General features: G+C 36.6%; 1 protein-coding gene across 1 annotated transcript in view; it reads left to right on the top strand.

Annotated features, from left to right (window-relative positions):
- The window catches only part of LOC114050093 (inactive phospholipase D5), a 394,466-nt gene that overhangs the window by 221,238 nt on the left and 153,896 nt on the right, over nucleotides 1-19,332 (top strand). The gene's annotated exons all lie outside the window — the stretch shown is intronic.

Below are 19,332 nucleotides of genomic sequence, written 5' to 3'. Positions count from 1 at the left end.
GGAGGTTTTTCCAATAGTGGTGAAAGCTTATGCTAAGCCACCTGAATGCATCCATTCACCCTTCTTGGGATCGGTGGTTTATCCATTTATGAGATACCTCAATTCCAAGTTAATTATTCTATTTGAAGACTGAATCAATGACCTTTGCCTTTTGGGTAATATTTGAAGACCAAAGAGATATTGGACAACAGATTAAAAAACCAAGATCAAAACTGTATTAAAAATTTTATTGCTTCTCTTCACACTTGCATGATCTCATCAGCACAACAAAGGATTTCCCATATTTGAAGCATGATACTACCTTGAACTTAGGCAAGCTACATTCTTTATATAGCTCTGAAAGTTAGTCAAGGCCACAAATTTCCTATGGAATTGATGAGCCCTGCTGGTCTCCTTGGGCCCAGATCATTGCAAATGTTCTCAGCCTGTGATGAACATGAACATTATAATAATTTCCCAGTCATGTAACATTGTAGTGTCAGGTCATGCTAGTCACAAACTGGGCAACCTGGCACAACTGTTCCATTCACTTAAGCTTATAGTTTCACTTAGATTGGGTAGCTTTGTGCTAACTTCATCAACATGTCAGTCTGTCAACAGCATTTATCAAAAGTTCCCAAAGTGACAGGTACGGTGCCAAGCACTGGGGATAAAAAAGGAAGTGAGGGAGGAAAGAAGAAAGGAAGGAAGGAAAAAAGGATGGAAAGAAAGAAAAGCCCAATTCCTACCCTCAAAAGCTTTCATTCTAATGGAGGAAACAAGATATATATCTATATGTATATACAAAATATGTACAAATCGAATATAAGGTGGTTTTAGGAGGAGTATACTACCAGCCAGGGAGGATCAGAACATTTTGTCTTGAAGGAAACACAATAGTAATTGTCTATTGCATCCATGTAAATGTTGGATTTGATCATTGAATTACTCCATTGCATAAGAAAAAGTTTCACACCCTAATTATTAAGGCAAGCCTAATTTAAATATCTTCAAGATATTTCAGTAGCAACCACGGTCATTCACAAATATGTGTGATAACAACAAAAAAATGACTGAAGTTCACAGCCATTGCTACATGAATACATTACCTTTTTTTAAGAAATAATATTTTTGCTTTGGAGGAAAAAAAATAAGATATGTTATTTGTTTCTGAACCAGCAGAGCCTGAAAAATCCTAAATGAAAAAATAGGAATAGCAGACTACAACAGGAATGTATCACATCTATTTATTATAATACAACTGCAAGTAAAATACCCACTGGGTAAAGCGCAGGCTGCTTAAGGCAGAATGGGCAATTCATACCTCATCTTGGCAGGAAACTTATCAGCCTGGAAAGTATCACAATGGCCCTACATCTTCTGTACCACCTAGTGGCTATTTTTTAAGATTGAGTAATGGTTTCCATTAAAGGAACCAATAGTTCCTATTTGCAAGGCAATGAACAAAAGGGGGGGGAATCTTCCTGTCTACATCCCAGAGGGCTAAAGACTTCATTCACAGATTGGGTCCCCAGAGGCTACTGCTACATCCCTCTTGGGATTTTAAGGGTAGCCTGAGTGGTTGGGGGTAGCTTTTGTAATGCTATATCTCATGAGCTTCTACTAGAATGCTTCCTTATTGATTATTAATAAATATAAATTTGTCAGCCAGACTGAGATATTAGAAAGGGATCTTTATTTAGGTGCTATAGTAAGAACAGTTGGTACAAAACATTCCTCCAAAAACTCTGTGACACATTCTCCCACAGGTACATACAGAATTTTGGGGAAAATGTTCTCATCTCTTGATTGTTGAAAATCTTTTTCTACTCTTTGTTTTAATACTTAGGATGTTTCCTTTACATATAATATAACTTCTCTGTTGGGCTTCTTATGGATCCTTGAATCTGCATATATAGTCTATCCTCAACTCCTGATTCAGACACTACTGTCGGCTGTCCTAGAGGTACTGGTAGGACGTTGACAAAAAGTGCAAATCTTCTGTTCTTCAAAAGCTCACAGGGCCTTCTTCTGGGCAAAGAGACAGAGAGGAGAAGAAACAGAGACTGAGACTGAGACCAGGGTTGTTCTGTCCCCAGTATAATTCCTTCTCAGAGGTTTGCCTGGAGACTTCCACCACTGTCTACTAGACATTCACATCTCTTGAGTTTTGAATGGGTCTGCTGTTTTTATACAAAACATACCAAGCTTCCTCAACCAATCAAAACACATTTGCTATGTAAAGTCAGTCCGGGTCACCTAATCATTTTCAAGGTCATCAAAATTGATCAAGGACTTTTTCGTACTTAGTCTAAAGCCTACAACTGATTGATTCATTTGAGAGATGCAGCAGTCCTTATCTCAATTATCACTAGCAAAAAGAAAGATTAAATTCCTCCATTGGAGGCTTTTGTAAGCACTCTCAATTCTAGCTCAGTAAATAAATAAAAAAAGGCTTTTCTTTAAAATTCAGCTAGCCAGCAGGAAAAACATTCACAGAATACTCACATATGTTCTGTATCAGGAGCAGAACCCCTCCATTACACTTCATCACATGCTTCCAGATGCAAGGTCACCCAATCCCCTATGTGGGGTAGCAGCCGCCAGAGACCTTTGTAGCTGCTCTAAGGATCAGATCCTTAAGTGTGGCTGGTCCTCGCACACACTTAATTACATCTCTATGGTTTGTTTTCTTACTCTTTATCATGGATATTATAAAAGTGTTCTTCACCATGGAGTGTGGAAAATGAGAATGATAGAGTCTTCCTACTTCATTTACTGCAGGAATTCCCTTTACATTTGTGAAACACGATCACCAAGCCTCTGTTTTAAAGGATTCTAGAAACTGAGGAAACACTCATTTTCATGCCACCTCTTGTTGTTGAACAGCTCTGCTTTTTTTGGAAATTCTTTCCTAGGTTGAGCCAAAATCTGCCTCCGCGCACCTTTTTACATATTGATCCCAGTTCTGGGCTCTAAAGGAACATAGAATAAGTCCATAACTTCTTCAAAATGATGGCTTTTCAAATATTTAAAGACCATCTCTCCTAGGTTTCTCCAAGTTAAGTATCGCTCTTTCTTTCAACCATTCATCCTTTGCCCTGGTTTCCAGACTCTATCATTCTGCTCACCCTCTACAGAATGTATTCAATTCTATCAGTGCCTCCTTTGAAATTTTACAGGGGAAAATGTGTCCTCCTTAGTAATATATCCTATTTTTTAAAATGTTTATTCCTCTTTAGATCATCAATAAAACTGGAATAACATATACTGCATGCGTCTTTTCTATATTCCATTGACTTAGACTAGGTGTTTTGTTTTATTTTTTACCAGATAAAGTATGAGTCATAAGTGTACATGAATTATCCATTTATGGGAAAAATAACGGACTGATTCCTCTTACACTTTTAATTTATATGCCAGTATAGCCCAAGAAAAATATAGAGGCTTGAAGAAGATCCAGATTCACCTTTGGGATTTAGTCATCTAAAGTAGTTATCTGGCAGACTCACTTAAAACCAATCCCGTTAGTAACTTTTCTGGGTGGTTCTTTTATTTGTTCATTCGTTTAGTAGACAATCACTACCTGTAAACAAATGGGTAGCTAGGTGGCTCAGTAGATAGAGAGCCAGGCCTGGAGTCAGGAGGACTTGAATTCGAATTGGCCTCAGTCACTAGCTATGTTACCTGGAGCAAATCGCTTAACCCTGTTTTTGCCTCAGTTTCCTCATCTGTGAAATGAGCTGGAGAAGGAAATGGCAAACTTCAGTATCTTTGCCAAGAAAACTCCAAATGAGGTCACAAAGAGTTGGACAGGACTGAAAAACAACTGAACAACAAAACATAACAAACACTTGGAGGAGAAGAAGAAGAATTAAGATCTGATCCTTGCCTTCAAGCAGCATGGCCGGAGGATACAATACATAGGCAGATAAGCCGGAACACAAAATATTGTTTGATGGTTATTTTTAATAACTGTATTCCAAAATAATATACAATAATAACATAAGACAAGTGTAAAATACTCTACAAAGTTAGAGAAAGAAAAGCTAATTTCCAGCTAGGCAAATCAATAAAGACTTTATGTAGGAAGTGGCATTTGACCTGGATGTTGAAGGATAGGTCTGAATCTATTATTTCATTGATTTAGGGAACCTTAAGTGAGGAAAACTTCTTCAATTAATTCAGTGGTAAGTGTTCTGCAATTTATATGCTCAGTTTCCTAGGGGGCAGTAAGAGATTAAGTGAATTGCCCATAGTCACAAAGCCAATTTCTTTCAGTGTCCAGGTGTTCCTGATTCTGATGCTGGCTCTTTATTCACTGCATCATTCCTGCTGAGTAGGATCTCACAAGGCATATTGAATAGGATGGGCAAAGACTCAAAAATTCTAACATATGTCATTAGAGTTAGAGAGGGAAAGGGAGAAGAACAAGATGATTGTAAAATATATATACATAGCCTGAGTAACTGGAAGAATGGTGATATCAACAGAGAGGGAAGTTAGAAGGAGGGACGAGTGGTTTCCAGCCAAGGTCATGAGTTATATTTGAAAATGATGGAAGTTGAAACATCCTGGAAAATCCAGATGGTGATGTCTTGGTGCATAGTAGGCACTTAGTAAATGGTTGTTGAATTGAATTGACTTTGTTGATTTTAATTTTAGTAGGCAGTCCAAAATGAAGAACTAGAGTTCAAGGGAGGTCAACACTGGGGAAAGAGTTCAGGATCATAGGAGCAGAGCCCTGAATCTACAGCTGGAAGGAGCCCCAGAGGCACTGTAATCATTTTACAGAGTTTGGAGACCCATCTATAAGAGGAGATCATTAAAGCCATGAGAGTAGATCAGAATATCAAAGGGAGAGAGTGTAGAGAGAGAAATGAGCCAAAGATGGACCTTGGGGTGGGATGGGGGAACTAGAAGGGAAGGAAATAAGCATTATATAGCGTCTACCATATGCCATGCACTGGGCAGGGTGGGGGATGTTCTAGTGGGGAAGGATGCACAAATGGGTGGGGGGGGGGGGGAGGAGAAGGAAGAACCAGTAACTGAGACTGAGAATGAGTGCCAATGAGGAAGAGTTAGTCAATAATGTCAAACATGGCAATGTGATCAAGATGGAAAAGAATTGAGAAGATTGTCATCAGCAATAAGGAGATTATCAATGACCTTCGAAAGAGCAACTGAGCAAAGCAATGGAGATGTGTAATCTTGTAGCCCTTCTGGATGCTACAGGGAATCTCTAATCTCTAACATAGGGGTTCTTGACCTTATTTTTTAACTTGACTTTTTAAAAAAATATTTTTAAAATGGTCTTTCAGTATACTTGGTTTCCTTTGTAATCCTATGTATTTTATTTTATGCATTGAAAGTCATTCTGATAAGAAGTCCATAGACTTCACCAAACTACTAAAGGAGTCCATTATACAAAAAAAAAAAAAAAGTTTAAGAATCCCTGCCCTAACAACTCTTTGGTGCTAAATATTTGACAACTTGATCATGTGTACATAAATATTTCATTACGCCTCTTTGATACATCAGGGACCAGTTTTACTGAGAAACTAGACTTTCTTATTTACAGAGAAATGCTCACAGAATTGGATGCCTTTTATCCTGTCTGATAGGAGATAAGCATAGTTGAGACAGGTTTCTTTAAATAATTTAAGTGCTTTGGGTCTCCTATAATCATTGTTATTTTTAATGAGCAGTAGGTTTTGAATAAAGTCAAGACTATAGGCAGACTAGGGAAAAGAGTTCTGATAAGGGTAGGAAAGTATACATTTCATTGTTTGTTCTTAATTTAGATCCTTGGGGTCCTGAAAGGTTGTAATGTGCACTATGCCTACAGCATGTTATTGATAAATTGTTCACATTCTCTTTTACCTTTTCTAAATGGATGGAGGTGGTAGAGTGCAATGTGTCTTAAGCCTCTGTGTAAATTAATAAAAATGGGATCAAAATTCAAGCTCACATTGTGCAATTCATCTGACTTCATCTAGGACTTGGTTGTTTTGTTAGTTCCCATGCTCAAATATGGGCTTTACAAAGAGCAGCATGGTAACAGCATGGTTTTATAGCAGAGTATATTCTCTTAGGAAAAGGAATACAAGAATGCTCTAAAGTCAATATGGATGGTTTCCTAGGGAACATTTGGATCCTATGCTAATTGATACAAGTAAAAGGAACATTCAACTGTCCAGGAATTACTGAAGAAATAGTCCACCTAAAACTGGAGGGATAGTACAGAGATTAGTTCATGAGTCTTAAATTAAAAAAAGCAAGGTCATTACACCCAGTTGGCACCTCAACTCAAAGTACTGAGTGCTCTTCTTATTTCAGTGGGACTGTAGGACATACTGAAGCATATTCTATTATGTTTTTTAGTTAGAACTATCCCATCCCTAAACCATCTGTTTGATGAGGATCCATCCTCTTTTTTTTTTTAGAATGTTACAGAAAAATTAGGCTCCTTTTCCTATCCAGTGGAATATCTCCATTCTTGAGAAGTTCTTTCTTAATATCTAACCTAATTTTACCTGCTAAATTTAAAGATTTTTTACTTCTGTTTCGTCTTCCATGGTGATAAAAAGCACTTAAATCCAACCTTTAAATTCTTATCCTGTTCTAAATCTGTGATCTTACACTGCTTTATAAATTACTTTACATGCATTAACTCACTTTATCCTTTTAACAACTCTATGAGGTAGGTGGTACTGGTACAGGTATTATTATCCCCATTATACAGATGAAGTAACTGAGTCAAAGAAGGGTCAAGTGACTTACTCAATATTACACAGTCAGAAGTGGCAGAATGAGGATTGGAAACCCAAGTCTTTTGATTCTAAATCTAGTGTGCTTTCCACTATATCAAAACTACCACCCTACAAAATAGGTTTCTACTTGTCCCCCGTTGAACATATCAACATTTGAGAGGTTTAATGTGTCTTGGGTTATAAAAGCCATCAGATGTCCTTCCAGGAGGTGATTTGTACATCTACAGATGGGAATTTCAATAACTAAAACAAAATAACAATTAAGTGTTTTCTTTGATCTATGAAGCTTAATTTTTGAGTTTTTCTTCTGTGGTGGTGAATTAATTATACCTGGAACTTAGCTTTGTATTATATGGAATAGTGGTCTGAGAAAAAGAGTGGCCCAATGGGAAGAACATGTGGATGGAAGTCAGGATACTTGAGTCTGACCTTACTAACCAATTTAGTTTTGTGTGTGTGGCACTTAGTGTCTTTATCTTACAGATTCCAAAATGAGTAAGAATAGAAGACAGGATCCAGTTTAACTTATATCTTTGGAATGCTAGGGGAAGATGGCTACATAAACCATAGGTCCTAGTTTCCTCTTATAAAATCATTGCTATTAGAACTGGAAGTTACATTGGAGATCATCTTGCCTACCCTTGTCATTTTAACAAATGCCCAAGATTTATTGTCATTTGAGGAGCTTGATTATATGGGACATTAGAAAGAACACAGATCTTGAGTCAGAGGATCTGGATTAAAATCATTCCTCTGACTCAGTAACCTGTGTGATCCTGTTCAAATCAATCTCTCTGGGTCTCAGTTTCCTCTCCTGAAAAATGAGGCAGTTGGACGAGATGACCTCTGAGGTTCTGTCCAGCTTTAGTTCTAGGATATCACAAATTCCTTTCCATCTTAGAGTGAATTAGGAGATATATGCCTAGAAAATCTGCAAGCTACTAATTGTTGTTTTGGGAGATTTAGTTTTGTCTTGTTTTGTTTTGGTAGAGTTTGAGGGAGGGGAGGCGATCCTTCTCTTTGAACACCCAATGTCAAGGCTTGGCTAGAAATCTAAGCGCATGGACACTTTCATACGTACAGACCCTCATCGAGTAAATGCTACTGCTAGTACATATGTGAGGTCAGATTTGAACTCCTGACTGCAGGGCCGGTGTTCTATCCACTGTGCCACCTAACTGCCCAACCCCCTTTTTTTAAACAGAGCATTGGCAGGGAAAATGGATGATTTAAGGAATTTGAAGCGAATGTTGGGTAGGGGTACCTCATATCGTCTCTGCCCTGGCCTCCTATCCAGCCATGTGAAGTCAGAGAATAACATGAGTGAGCATCACAGAGTCAGACAGCCCTAGGACACACCACAAATTCTTAGGATTGTATCTTATGACAATGTACTTTTTCTATTCTCTTCCCCTTCAGCGGAAACATTTTATTCCTTGATGTTTTAGACAAGGCTCCACAATCAAAAATTCTAGTCCTGATTCAATGACTTTTTTTTTAGGAAAATCTCTTTAGAGGGGTCTGAGATTTCTGTTGGATAAGGAAGGAAACACATTTACAGATGTTTGGGTGAGAAAGGAAAATAAAAGCAACATACGCAGTCTACCACTATGTAAAAATAATAGCAACAATGAAATCTGAAAAAAATACTTAAAAGACAGAATGCATGAAAACAAACAGAATGTAGCTGTTTTATCTTATTTCAAAGAAGAGAGAAACAGTGTGGTATAATGTTGAATTGAGGGCTAGCCTTAGAGTCTGAAAGAGCTGGATACAAAACAGCCCTTTGGCACAGGGTGACTACGTGGCAATGGGCAAGTTAGTAGACATCTTGGTGTTGTAGGCAATTCTGTAATACCCTTAACAGAGTTTCCCTTTTGCATGGGCTTGACTGAGGGAGTTCTCCATACTAATGAGATCACAGATCCAAATGTCATCCCCTCAAAAATTATTAAAATTAATATAGACATTTTATATTAACTATAAATTATGGGCATTATGGCTTCAAATATAATATTTTTGTGTATTGAAATATTTTACTGATGCCACTAACTATAAAACATTTTTAAAACAATCCAAAAACACTCTTTGTGTCCATATGTTCCAGTTTCCCTATTAAATTATATTAATCCTATTCCTACCTGCCTCATAGGAGGATGTGAGGATTCCTAATATCTGCAATGGATGCTCAGTTTTTTTCCCCAGGCAAAAGAATCACCCTGATATAAATTCACAAACACCACCATTAGCAAAAGCTAATCCAACAGAAATCATTTAAATTATCTTATATAGAACCACCTAATTCTCTAACCAGTCTGGTTTATTTTAAATCTTTTAGATTTCATTATTGGCCTCTTTTAAGTTGTTTTCGATGGATTTTTCTATCCTATATTTAGCTTATCTATTTCCCCTCATTTCTCTAATCTCATTTTATTGCCTTGGCAGCTGTTTTCTGAAGTTACTAAATTCTTGGAGTTTCCAGGTAACACACAGAGTATCCCTGCTGCAAAGCTGGATGACTGCTCCTGGAGAATAATAGGTCTAGAAATAGACCATGAGAGTCTGTGAACATCACCAGGCATATAGTAGGCACTTAATTAATGTTGATTGAATCACCATCACTATTTCTCTGCCCTTTTCTCCACCAAACAAGTGTACCATCAATGTTGGGTTAATTGGAAAGTTCTTCTCTTTTAAGGTCTCCCTCAAATGTCACCTTCTCTACAAAGCCTTCCCTGATGCCAACAATGTGTAGTGATTTCTCCCTTTTCTAAACTACCATCATACTTTGTAGCTCTCTTGTATTGTTATATTCTTCCTTGACATCATCTCTACTTTGTATTTATTGTTTTAATATTTATCCCATATATACTCATATATGTACTTGTCTTACCCAGTAGAATGTAAGCTACTTGAAAGTAGGGATTGCTTTATTTTTTAAATATTTGTATTCCTAGCATCTAATAGTATTCCTGGAACAGAGAACATGATAAATACTTGTTTGTTGATTAATTGATTGCATACATATCTCCACCTTGACATTCCATAGTCATCTCAAAATCAACACGTCCAAAACTTAACTCCATTTTATTACCATACTCTACCCTCTATCTCCTAATTTCCTTACTTTTGTGTAATAAATTACAAAGAATTCTTTAATTTGGAGCTCTAAGAGACCTCCTGCTTATTGGCTGTTACCTTCTCCATCCTCTTAGACAGGAATTGCAATTGGATTGTGACATTTAGGGAAGATCTTCTGTCAGCACTAGATTTTAGACTGGATATTGGAGCACGACCAAATACGCTTCTTTGCATCCCTGTAGGACTCAATCTGATGTCTTTTGTACCAATGCACCATTCCTACTTATAATCTCTCACCCTATAGGAGTTGCCATTCTAGGGCCCAGTATTGTCAGGATGAGTATGTTCATAGCCAAGCTTCCTCACACCCCATACCCTCAAACAGTGGGATCTCCAAATGCTAATCACATGGAGCATGATTATCTCTTCATCTGCTCCTTGCCGGGATGGCTGTGTTCATCCCCCACCATGGGGGTACGTAATTGTAGAGAGCTGTCATTAGGTAATGGAGTCATAATGCACTGCACAGAATAATTATAACCCTTAATGGGACAAAAATCTGTTTACTGATGAATTAACTGTAGTATGTGCACCTCTACATGACCACCCCTCAGCTGGCACCAATCACTTAATCCTTTGCAGATTTAATTAATGCAGCAGAATTTTCTCAATGAGGGGTCTGCACCTGGGAAAGTGTCTATGCCCCTAGATTTCTGGCTAAGCCTTGACATCGGGTGTTCAAAGAGAATAGGCTTCACCTTGGAGGCACCCTCGACAAAGACTTATTTCCAGAACCCAGTAGGCCACAATACGTCTCAGCCCTCCCCATCTCCTAATGCAATTAAGTGAGAAGGCTCTTGAATGCTACCATTCTAATAGAGCCTTAGTACAATTTAGTCAAAGAGCTTTTCTCTGCTTGTTACTTACCCTGACCTGTGGCTATCAGTCAGTCAACAATAAGCATTTATTAAGCACTTCCTATGTGCCAGGCACAAGCTAAGCTCTGGAGATACAAAGAAAGGCAAAAAAACAAACCCAAAACCACCATGATCTTTGCCCTCAAGGAGCTCATATTTAAACAGAGAATGCAATATACAAATAATTGTGTAAGATATCTATGTATCTACATGTATATGTAGATATAGTAGTACATATATATGTGTATGTATGTGTACATATGTATATGTATGTGTGTATATACGTATATATGTGTATATTGTGTATGTGTGTACATATATATATATATATGTGTATATATGTATGTATATATGAGAAGGAGCACAGTTGGTGGTGCAACAGAAAGAGCTTCCTGGAGTCAGGAAGACTTGAATTCAAATCTGGCCTCAAATACTTACTAGCTGTATTACCCTGGGCAAGTCACTTAACCCTGTTTGACTATTTCCTTATCTATAAAATGAGCTGGAAATGGAAATGACAAACCACTCCAATGTCCCGCCATGAAAATTCCCAAAAGGGGTCATGAAGAGTTAGACACAACTGAAACAACTAAAACTCACTGTCTCTCTCTCTCTCTCTCTCTCCATCCATGTATATACTATATATATATAGTATACATATAGTATATATACACATATATACATAGATACATACTCTATCTTCACACACATCTATATCTATATATGCACATATATAGACACAGTAAAATTAGGTTATAATCTCAGAGGGAAGGCAGAAGCAGAGTAGGGCAAAGGAAGAGTCTGGGAAGCCAGAAAAGGCATCTTGTAGAAAGTGGGATTTGTATTGAGCCTTAAAGGAACCCAGGTGAGCCAGTAGGTGAGCATGAGAAGGGAGAGCATTCCAGGCAAGGGGGACATGCAGGGAAAAGCCATGGAGTTGGGAGGGAGAGTGTCATGTTCAAGGAACGGCAAGAAGGTCAAATGCAGCCTCTGGTCAACACCCCTTTCTCCTAGAAAGGGAAAATCAGACTTTTCAGAAAACCTTATAATCTTATGATTATTTTATTCTTCTAAATTACCTGCTACTACCAATCTCCTGCTACTAAATGATAAAGTCTTCTAATCTATCTAATCGCTAAATCTATAGGTAAATTACACTTAAGAGACTATCTATGTTAGTCTAGTTTAGGTTAGGGCTAGCTTTTCCTAAAGAAAGGAGTTTAATCTTATAATCAAACTAAAAATAAATCAAAATAATCAACATTAATTGATTTCCTTTTCACTGGTCATACCTCCTTTATCCTATATTTAAGATATCACTTTTTTTGAACCTAAGTACTTACACATTTATTGCTTCATTTAATCAATAGAAATATCAGTAATCTATCCTCTTTTTTGCATTTAATACTATTTTATTTTTTCCAATTACATGTTTTCAACATTCATTTTTGTAAGATTTTGAGTTCCAAATTTTTCTCTCTTACTCCCCTCCCCAAGACAGCAAGCAATCTGATATAGGTTATATATGTACAATCATGTTAAATATAGTTCCACATTAGTGATGTTCTGAAAAAAGAATCATAACAAAAAGTAAAAAACACAAGAAAAAAAAGTGAAAACAGTATGCTTCAATCTGCATTCAGACACCATAGTTCTTTCTCTGGATGTGGTTAGCATTTTGCATCACAAATCTTTTAGAAATTGTCTTGGATTATTGTACTGCTGAGAAGAGCTGTCTATCATAGTTGATCATCACACAGTGTTGCTGTTACTGTGTACAAGGTTCTTCTGGTTCTGCTCACTTCATATAAGTCTGGCTAGGTTTTTTTTTTTCTGAAATTCACCAGCTCATCATTTCTTATAGAACAGTGTCCCATTACATTCATTTACCACAACTTGTTCAGCTGTTCCCCAACTGAAGGCATCCCCATAATTTCCAATTCTTTGCCACCACAAAAAGAGCTGCTATAAATATTTTTGTACATGTGGCTCCTTTTCCCTTTTTCATAATTTCACTAGGCTACAGACCTAGTAATGATATTGATGAATAAAGGGGTATGTATAGTTTTATAACCCTTTGGGCATAGTTCCAAATTGCTCTCCAGAATGGTTAGATGAGTTAACAACTCTACTAATCATGTATTAGTGTTCCGCTTTTCCCATATCTTCTCCAATACTTATCGTTTTCCTTTTCTTTCATATTAGCCAATCTGATAAGTGTGAGGTGGTACTTTAGAGTTGTTTTCATTTGCATTTCTCTAACCAATAGTGACTTAGAGCATTTTTTCATATGACTATAGATAGCTTTAATTTATTCACCTGAAAACTGACTGTTCATGTCCTTTGACCATTTATCAATTGGGGAATGATTTGTATTCCTATAGATTTGATTCAGGTCTCTATATATTTTAGAACTGAGGCCTTTATCAGAAACACTGGCTCTAAAAAGTATTTCCCAGCTTTCTGTTTTCCTTTTAATTTGGTTGCGTTGGTTGTGTTTGTGCAAAAACTTTTTAATTTAATATAATCAAAATTATCCATTTTGCACTTCATAATGTTCTCTGCCTCTTGTTTGGTCATAAATTCTTCCCTTCTCCATAGATCTGACAGGTAAACTATTCCTTGCTCTCATAATTTGCTTATGGTATCACCTTTTATGTCTAAATTAGGTACCCATTTTTACCTTATCTTGGTATAGAGTGTGAAATATTGGTCTATGTCTAGTTTCTACCAAACTATTTTCCAGTTTTCCCAGAAGTTTTTGTCAAAAAGTGAGTTCTTATCCCAGAAGCGGGAGTCTTTGGGTTTATCAAACAATAGATTACTATAGTCATTTACTACTGTGTCTTATGTACCTAACCTATTCCACTAATCCACCACTCTACTTCTTAATCAGTACCAAATAGTTTTGATGATTGCCACTTTATATAATATAGTTTTAGATCTGGTACAGCTAGTGGCACCTTCTTTTGCATTTTTTTCATTAATTTCTTTTATATTCTTGACTTTTTGTTCTTCCAGATGAATTTTATTTTTTCTGGCTCTATAAAATACATTTTTGATAGCTTGATTGGTATGGTGCTGAATAAGTAATTTAGGTAGACTTGTCATTTTTATTGTATTAGCTTGGCCTACCCATGAGGAACTAATATTTTTCCAATTATTTAGATCTGACTTTATTTGTGTGAAAAGTGTTTTGTAATTGTGTTCATATAGTTCCTGAGTTTGTCTTGGAAAGTAGACACCCAAATATTTTATATTGTCTATAGTTATCTTAAATGGAATTTCTCTATCTCTTGCTGCTAGACTTTGTTAGTAATACATAGAAATGATAATTATTTATATGGGTTTATTTTATATCCTGCAACTTTAATAAAGTTGTGAATTGTTTCAAGTAGTTTTTTAGTTGATTCTCTAGGATTCTCTAAGTATACCATCATACCATCAGCAAAGAGTGATAGTTTTGTTTCCTCATTGCCTATTCTAATTCCTTCAATTTCTTTTTCTTCTTCTTTTTAAAGCTGACATTTCTAGTGCAACATTAAATAATAGTGGTGATAATGGGCATCCTTGTTTCACCCCTGATATTATTGGGAAAGCTTCTACCTTATCCTCATTACATATAATGCTTGCTGATGGTTTTAGTTAGATGCTACTTATCATTTTAAGGAAAACTCCATGTATTCCTATATTCTCTAGTGTTTTTAATAGGAATGGGTACTATGTTTTGTCAGAAGCTTTTTCTGCATCTGTTGAGATAATCATATGATTTCTGTTAGTTTTGTTATTGATATGGTCAATTATGCTGATAATTTTCCTAATATTGAACCAACCCTGCTTTCCTAGTATAAATCCCACCTGGTCATAATATATTATCCTGGTGATAAGTTGCCATGATCTCTTTGCTAATATTTTATTTAAAATTTTTGCATCAATGTTCATTAGGGAAATTGGTCTAAAATTTTCTTTCTATCTTTTGACTTTTCCCAGTTGAGATACCAAAATTCATTCCATTCACATTCATAGTAATGATTACTGTGTTATTTCCCTCCATCCTATTTTTCCCGTTTATATTTTTCTCTCTCCTTTCACCCTGTCCCTCTCCTCACCAGTGTTTTACTTCTGATCACCACTTCACTCAATCTGTCCTCCCTTCTATCAGTCCCCCCCTTTTCTTTCTCCTTTTCCCTCCTACTTCTGCCCTTTCTTCTGTTCTCCCTTCTATAAGCCCCCCCTTTCCTTTTCTTTCCCATTTCCTTTCCTACTTCCTTACAGAGTAAGATAAATTTCTATACCCAACTGAGTATGTATGTTATTCCCTCTTTCTGCCAAATCCAATGAGAGTAAGTTTCAAACTTCTTTCCCTTTATTAATAGATTTTTTGTGCCTCTTTATGTGATATAATATACCCTATTCTGCCTCCCCCTTTTCTCTTCTCCCAGTACAATACTTTTATTGACCCCTTAATTTTTTATATCATCACATCAAAGTTGACTTATACCCACACCTTTTGTCTAAGTATACCCTTTCTAACTGCCGTAATAGAGATATGGTTCTCAAGAGTTGTAAGTATCATCTTCCTGTGTAGGGATGTAAACAGTTTAATCATATTGAATAGCATGGCTTTGTTTTCTTCTCTGTTTACATTTTTATGATTTTCTTGAGTCTTGTATTTGAAAATCCAGTTTTCTATTCAGCTCTGGTCTTTTCATCAGGAAAAGTTTGAAAGTCCGTATTTCATTGAATGACCATTTTTCCCCTGAAAGATTATGCTCAGTTTTCCTCAGTAGTTGATTCTTGGTTGTAATCCAAGCTCATTTGCCTTAGGGAATATCATATTCTAATCTAAGCCCATATCATATTCTAAGCCCTCCAGTTCTTTAATGTAGAAGCTGCTAAGTTCTGTATAATCCTGACTGTGGCTCGTTGATATTTGGGTTGTTTCTTTCTGGTTACTTGCAATATTTTCTCCTTGACCTGATAGTTCTGGAATTTGACTACAGTATTCCTTGAAGTTTTCATTTTGGGATCTCTTTCAGGAGGTGATCAGTGGATCCTTTCAATGACTATTTTACCCTCTGGTTCTAGGATATCAAGGCAGTTTTCCTTGATAATTTCTTGAAAGACGCTATGCAGGCTCTTTTTTTTTTTTATCATGGCTTTCAGGTAGTCCGATAATTCTTAAATTATCTCTCCTGGATCTATTTTCCAGGTTGTTTGTTTTTCCAATGAGGTATTTTACATTTTCTTTTATTTTTTCATTTTTAAAAAAATTTTTTTTACTGATTCTTGGGGTCTCATAGAATCACTAGCTTCCACTTGCCCAATTCTAATTTTTAAGGAATTATTTTCTTCAGTTAGCTTTTGTACCTCTTTTTTCCATTTGGCCAATTCTGCTTTTTAAGGAGTTGTTTTCTTCAGTGGATTTTTTTCCCATTTGGCCAATTCTATTTTTTAAGTTGTTTTCTTCAGTCAGTTTGTGTGCTTCCTTTTCCAAGCTGTTGACTTTTTTCATAATTCTCCTGTATAACTCTCATTTCTTTTCCCAATTTTTCCTCTACCTTTCTTGATTTTTAAAATCATTTTTAAGCTTTTCCAACAGAACTTTTTCAGCTTGAGACCCGTTTTAGGCTTCACATGTAGGCATTTTGACATTGTTGTCCTCTTCTAAGTTTGTGTATTGATCTTCCCTGTCACTATAGTAGCTTTTTATTGTCAGGACTTTTTTTTTATTTTTTGCTCATTTAAAAAGTTGAGCTCTGCTCCTGGGGCACAAAGGGTACTGTCCCAAGCTTCTCATGCTGGGATTGCAGGTGCTAGCAGCTTACCCATTGCACTGAGGTTGGCCTTGCCTGGTCACACCTGTTGTGCTGGGGTTCCAGGGCTGGCAGTATGCCTTCTGCACTGAGGCTGGAGGCCTCACAGTTGACCTGCTGCACCACCAGTCTGCTGAGCTAGGAGTTGCTGATCTGTGCTGCGGCTAACAGCCTCCTGCTGTCTTGCCCAGATGCCATCTACACTGGGCTGTGCTCCCTTTTACCCAAGTGAGACAGACCTTTCCTGAAGTTCTTCTAAATTATCTTAAGCTGGAAAATTGTTTCATTCCATCTTTTTATGTATTTTGTTGCTTGAGAATCCATTTAAAAGCTTGATTTAATATTGTTTCTGAGGGAAACTGGGGAGAGCTCAGGCAACTTTCTAGCTCTTCTCCACCAACTTGGGTCCACTCCCCAATCCATCCTCTTTTAATGACTTGGGCACCTGGCTCAGTATTTTCTTTGTTCTTCACCCCAATCACTGCAGTCACCATTGGTGACTTCAATATTCACATTTAAGAACTAACACCCAACTGCACAGTTCATCAGCTTTCTTAACTCCCATGATCTCCCTCTCAGCTGTAAATCAGCTCCTCCTAGGCAAGGTCATACCTTAGATTTCATCATCACTGAAAAGTATTCTTGGACTCTGGAATTCTAGTTTCTGAACACAGTCTCCTGTCTTCTCACATTGCCTCACTATTTGAAGCTGCGTTTTGCCCTAAAATGCTGCCTATTTTCCCAGTTGATCACCCTCATTCTGGCCTCCCTTCCCTGCCTTCTGTGTTTTATAAATGCTTAGTAAATTTGTGTCTATTGAAGTAAACACATACTAACTTTGTTTTGGGTCCTCTGTAGTCACTGTCTTGGCCTCAGAGTAACCTAAGGCTAAGAGCCAAGAAGCAGACTCATCTTCCTGTCAAAGGGTGATTGATACTTACAGATATTTTATTAGTGGACAGCAATGAAAACTTCACAGATTTGCTTGAGTTAAATATCCATTTTATATCCCTTATAAGTATCACAATGGCAAATACTTATTAATCATCTACTATGTGCAGAAGATATGTGCCATATCAGTACAATAATATTCTTATCAGATTTTTAAAATAAAACAATAATAAATAAATAAAATAAACATTGTGCATTTCTAATAAGTTTTAAAATCCCCAGCATCTTGTACCTTTATATCTGTTAATAAATGCTTCACATATCCAATAAATTACATTGACTAATTTAAACTTCATATTTTGAATTGTAATAAATGAATTTGTTAACATATTAACTTGTCTCCCTTTATAACACCAACTTCCCTAATACATTACAAATATTATAATAGTATATAATATATAATAACAATACATATAACTTGATTTTCCCCAACTGGGTTGCTCCCAGTCATTTCAGTAAAAGGACCAGCAAGTGACTTCTCAATTACTAGAGCCCTTAGACCAACGCTGATACTTACAACCACATTACTATCCAACAGTGACTACTTTTTATTTTTCCCATCCTCGTAACCAGAGAAGAGACTTGGGTTTTGTTCTGTGTACTCCCGTGAGAGTATATTTGCATTTTTTAAATGTGGGCTTTGTTGCTCTGAATTAATGATCTCACCATATATTTGGTTCATGTGAAACAGAATAATTCTCCTATCTAGCCTATATTTATGACTCTGGAGCTCATCGTTGACTCTCAAAGTTCTATTTTTATGGGACTAAAAACAAAGGCTCTCAGGCCTCTTCTAAATAAGTAGAAATGGATAGTACAAGCTATGCAGTTCCAGACAGACTGTGATTAAAGGAAGTATATTTTTACTTTTCTCACATGCTTAGTATTTACACAGAGGTGGCTTTAAAAAACGTAATTATGTAATCACTGATAGTGAATGCTGTAGTTAGGCTTGTTTTGGAATGTCTATTAATGCCATTCACTCCATTTTGAATTTCTTGGAACTTTCTAAATTTATCCTTGCAGATATATTTAATGCTTAATGTCCACTAAGGTCATTTGCTACACCCCCACTTTGTTGTAGTTCAACTGTGTCTGACTCTTTGTCATCCCGTGGACCAATGCTGACCATGGGATTTTCTTGGCAAAGATCCTGGAGTGATTTGCATTTCCTTCTCCAGCTTATTTTACAGACAAATGAACTAAGGCAAACAGGGTTAAGTGACTTGCCCAGGGTCGCATAGCTAGTAAGTTTCTGAAACTGGATTTGAACTCAGGTCTTCCTGACTCTAGGCCCAGTGCTCCATCCACTGAGCCACCTAGCTGCCTTCTACTTACTTTGTACAGAGCACTATATTTAGCCCTTAGACTTCAGATTTAAATTCAATCACTACTTTAATAAAAAATCAACAACTAAAAATAACAACTGTCATTTGTGTGACATTTTTAATTTTGTAAAGCAGTTTACACACATAATTTTAGTTAATACAACAACTGTAAGGTAAGTGCTGTAGGTATTATTCCCATTCTACAAATGAGGAAACTAATGCTGAGAAAAGTTAAGTGACTTCCCAAGGATCACACAGCTAGGAAGTGTCTCATAATAGTAAGGCAGTTTCAAAGTTTGCACTTGCCAAAATTTACAGTACTGCATCATCCAAAGTGCAATCAGCAATGTCATCATTTTAAAGACTTGTATAAACTGATTAAGAAAAAAATGACCAGAACCAAGAGAACAATTTATACAATAACATTATAAAAACAAGCAACTTTCAAAGCCATAAGAATTCTGATCAGCTGCAATAATCATATACG

This window comes from Vombatus ursinus, unplaced genomic scaffold (assembly GCF_900497805.2).
Source record: "Vombatus ursinus unplaced genomic scaffold, bare-nosed wombat genome assembly UNPS02014798.1, whole genome shotgun sequence".
NCBI classification, from domain to species: domain Eukaryota; kingdom Metazoa; phylum Chordata; class Mammalia; order Diprotodontia; family Vombatidae; genus Vombatus; species Vombatus ursinus.
This window is presented reverse-complemented; position numbering and strand designations above follow the sequence as displayed.